This window comes from Papaver somniferum, chromosome 10 (genome assembly GCF_003573695.1).
Source record: "Papaver somniferum cultivar HN1 chromosome 10, ASM357369v1, whole genome shotgun sequence".
Classification (NCBI taxonomy): domain Eukaryota; kingdom Viridiplantae; phylum Streptophyta; class Magnoliopsida; order Ranunculales; family Papaveraceae; genus Papaver; species Papaver somniferum.
The window spans coordinates 87,233,538-87,238,303 of NC_039367.1; the positions used below are offsets into that span (position 1 = coordinate 87,233,538).

A 4,766-nucleotide genomic window follows, 5' to 3' on the forward strand; every position below is an offset into this window, starting at 1 on the left:
GGAAACTCAAATTTCAGATGATAACCCATTTGATGAGGAAGCTCTTACTAATTTAGTAAATGCCAAAAATGAACATGCTAGTAGAGAAACTCAAGCAAATACTCTGATGAGGCAAAAAGCTAGAGTCAAGTGGATAAAGGAAGGTTCAGCTAATACAATTTTTTTCATACCAAAATGAAAATTAGAAATGCCAGAAATATGATTAGTGAAGTTGAAGACAATGATGGTAATGTAATTGCAGATCAAGATAAAATAGCTGAAGCTTTGGTTAATCATTTTCAAAAAAAGTTTGAGTTTCAGCCTGTGAATGGAGCATAAAAATTGTTGGATGTTATACCAAAAATCATTAGTGAAGACGATCAAAGAAAATTAGATGATATCCCAGAAGAGGAAGAGATTAAAGTTATTATTTTTGAAATGGATCCAGAGAGTGCTCCTGGTCCAGATGGATTTTCTGGTATTTTCTTTAGAAGCTGTTGGAATATTATAAAACATGACTTGGTATCAACTATAAAATTCTGTTGGAGTAGAAGATTCATACCAAAAGGGATGAACTCAAGTTTTTTATTCTTATTGCCAAAGACTCAAGGAGAAAAAACTGTTAGAAATGTTTGTCAAGGGAGGTGGATAAATAGACATCAGTAAGTTGTCGTTCATAAGCTATAAATATCTTGGCCAAACAAATACCTGTGGTTTTGATATTAAGTACCGTTTAGTTGCTATGCTGATGGTTTGATTACATTCAATTAGTGTATGACATAAATGTAAGTCTACTTGACATGATAAGAGATAACTATGTCATTTGCATTGGATGAAATTTGTTTGTTGTTATATCTGCAGTGAGGAGGATAAGAGATGGTTTATGGAAGCTATGCGGCTCAGACGGTTGATGTGGTAAAAAGGATGAAAGAGATTACTCTTGCTAAGAAGACTCCTGAATATGTATTGGAATATCAAGGTGTTACTTCCGCATAGGTCGAATGTAAACTAAATTAACCATGAAATGTTATCGCTTTGGGTTTTGTTCTGTTATCATTGTGTCAGTTTAAGTAACCTGCTTATGGTTTGTTTATTTTGCAGATCTGTTGGAAGAATTGCAAGAGAATGTTGAATCCATTGACATGGAAAACGGTAAGTTGATGCCTTTGTATGACTTAGTAATATTTAATTTCGTGTTGTTATGTAAATTAATGCTTTAGTATGTGCCTGACAGATTTGCATACAATTGGTGGTTTAGTCCCCCTTCTTGAACACCTGAAGAACTGAAGTGCAGGCATCCAAGCAAAGGATATCGAGGTTATAACTACCATAGTTCAAAGCAATCCTAAAAGTCAGCAACTTGTAATGGAAGCTAGAACCCCTGCTGGATAATCTCACCTTAGATCCAGATGTTACCGCTCGAACCGAACTTGGTGCAATATCATGCAAGTAATATATATCGTCTATTCTGTATTCATGTCATCAGTTTGGATATGTAGCTTTATTATCTATACTGAGGATGGTTGATGTTCAATGGCGTCACTTGAAATACATCTGACCTCTTATGTATTTTATATGGATGTCTTTCAGCTTTGATTCGATACAACAAGCCTGCAGTTGCTGCATTCAGTCTGGCAAATGGTTATGGAGCTTTGAGAGATGCACTGGATTCAAACACTGTTAGGTTTCGAAGGTAATTTGCTCCTACACTTGGTTAATTTCATTTCTCTTTGCTGCTTGCATACTGGAAAATACCGTATTAACATTTAGATGGCTTTTAAACATGTCTTTTTTTGTTGATATCTATGATTGTGAACTTAGTAGACATGTCCAGTTTCAGCATTACTCTAAACAAGAGCTGATACTACAGGAAGATGCATATTACCTAAACTCTCTTGTTTAGACTAATTGACCACCAATAGTTCTGTAAATTCGATTTCCGATGTTGTTATGTGTTCTTTAATTTTGATGTTGGTTTTTATGTTGTGTATTCGAGCGTAATTATGAAGGTGGTGGCAGACTCGCAAGATTTGGTACTTTGGATCCCAGGAACTCATTGATAAAATGGATATTTTAGATGAGTCATTAGAAGATGGATGAGTTATTTACCTTCAGATTGTGAACAACAATGCACCTCTAAGTTCCACATTCATTCATTCTTTAATTCTGGCGATTCATTGCATTGTTTATTATGATCACTATAGTAACACCACATCAACGCTGACACCATAGTAGACCTTATGTTAAAGAAAGACTATGAAGTATACTCTAATAACTTATTTTGTTCTACCGTGTATTATGAACAGAACGAAGTCATTGTGCTGTTGTTGATTTGCTTTGCAGGAACGACGTTCTTTGCCGTATGTGAACCAGAGAGACATCACATGGATGCTCTACTTGATATGGCTTATGAAGTATGGGCTAAGTTCATCTTCATCGGAGGAGCTTATCGTTTTGTTGTTTAACATGTTGTTTTTAGCTTACTGTCTATTAGTTTAGCATCTTGTTGTTAGAACTTACTAGCTTGCTAGCTTGGACATGTATTGCCTTGAACCAGAATTTCATCTTTTTTGTGTAATTTTAAACCCAATGGATAAAATGAATGAATGAATGTGGAGTTCTCAAGTTTGAGTTTAAATTTGAACTTCAGTTTGGGTTCCATTTGACTTGAATTTTCTTGATTTTGACTTGAGTTCCATTTGACTTGACCTGACCTTGATGCAGTCAGATTATTTCAGATTTAGCCATTCAGGCATTTCAGTAAATATGAATCTATATCTTTTTTTAATATTATAATTCTGTGACCCACGACTAAGAGTATGTACCTCGTACCCTTAAAATCAGTCGTTACTATGAGATCCACGGCTAAGGGTCGTACAAAACAAAGATGATTTATCAAGGACCCAACAGAGACGGTTAAAACTGGTCGTAACACTCGTATATGTGACTTGTCCTGACGGTCACGGAACTTCTGTTTTCCACTAGTGATTTCGACAGAAATCCTCTCCTCAAAAAGGCTAGTTGAATGCTATGTTGTAAAAGGCGCCCCGGGAGCTCGCTTAGGCGCGCGAGGCGTCCAGGGGTCGCCTAGAATAAAAGGCGCCCAAGGTGCCAAGGTGAGAACTTTTTTGTTTATTTGGAATTTTTCCTCCACACTTAGGCGTGTCATAGGCGTCTCGCCTCGCCTAGCGCCTTTTACAACATAGGTTGAACGAATATTTTTCTTTCCCCTACCTAAATATAATTTGAAAAAAAATGAGTATTATTGGTCGACTAGTTTAGTAATTTTTTCTTCTTTCTTGATACTTCTTGGAGTATCTCTCTAGTCAAGTTTGCTTGGATGGATTTTGATCCTAGGTAGATACATTCTCCAAAATCTAGTATAGTCAAAACATTTTCCTGATAAATTCACATCATCCTACCTTATACATTGAACTTTCGAAGGTTGTCATTTCAGGATTGGTTAATACCTAGGATAGCTATTTTTTTAATATTGGTATCATTCACTAGGTTCTCCAACAATTACTTATTCTACTATCTTAAATATGGATATTTAAAACCTTACTTTTACTACTCTTTTGCAATAATTTCACAACTTGTAATGTCTTGTCTTCTTTATATACATATTAGTGGTTTATCTCTAGCACAAAGATATGCCAACCAAAGCAACACTGGTATATTTTCTTGCTAAGTTTTGGTATAATAATTTGACCTGTAGTTATCATTGATCAAACATATATTTATACAATACCAATACTTGGGACTCAAGAAAATCAACCCTTTCCTAAGACCGACTTGAGACCAACTATTCGGGTCTCAAGATAGCAAACCAACCTAAAGGGTCTCAGAATAGCAACTCACCTAATGGTCTTTCTACTGGACTTTCCACATGGGTCCTAGAAGAAGGACCAGCTATATGGGTCTCAAGTCCACGTTATCTTAATACCCTCCCTCAAGACGGATCATGTAGGTCACAAATGCCCATCTTGGACAAAATACCATGAAACTGAGCTTTCCCTAAGGATTTGGTAAAAATATCCTCTAATTGCAATGTTGTAGGAGTGTAAAAGGGTGATATAATGTTCCTTACTATAGCATCCCTGACTAAAAGTCCATTTTCATCATATTTTTCTGTGTAAATCCACTTGCTTCCTAGTACCTTCTTTCCCGGTGGCAATTATTTTAATTCCCACGTTCCTTGTTCTTCTAGGGCTCTTATTTCTTCCGCCATTGCTTTCCTCCATCCTGGATGTTTCATTGCTTCTCTGAAACAGTTAGGCTCAGAACTCACAGTTATAGCTGCAAGATAATTTTTATGTACTGTAGAAAACCTATCACAACTAACATAATATGTCAAAGGATAAGGTGTACTTGAGGAAGATGATTGTGCAGAATGAGTGTGGGGTGGACTATTTTCTCTTACCGTGTGCCTCACAAAACTCTTGAGCCTGCTAGAAGGAATCTTCTGACGCTTTCCTTTACCCATCTCACCAAGATCACCTTCTGATCTAACTTCAACCGTGACATCATTACTCGCAGCCACATTCTCTTCAGGCTGTTCTTGAGTGACTTCTTGTAATTCTTCAATTTCACAAGAAGTCTCATCTAGTGATTCATCATGTCTCGGTACTAGTTCTTCTTCTTCTACCCTTTCTTCATCATCACTCCAACACACATCATTACTTGGCTGAACACTCTCAACTATCTTATCAGATATACAGGTTATATAAGGGAACTGATGCTCATAAAATTCTACATCCCTTGACACCAAAAATTGTTTTGTGTCT

At 36.4% G+C, this 4,766-nt stretch overlaps 1 pseudogene; it reads left to right on the forward strand.

The window, feature by feature from the left end:
- Positions 1-417: 417 nt before the first annotated feature.
- Positions 418-1,676, forward strand: LOC113315875 (annotated as a pseudogene).
- The last annotated feature ends 3,090 nt before the right edge of the window (positions 1,677-4,766 follow it).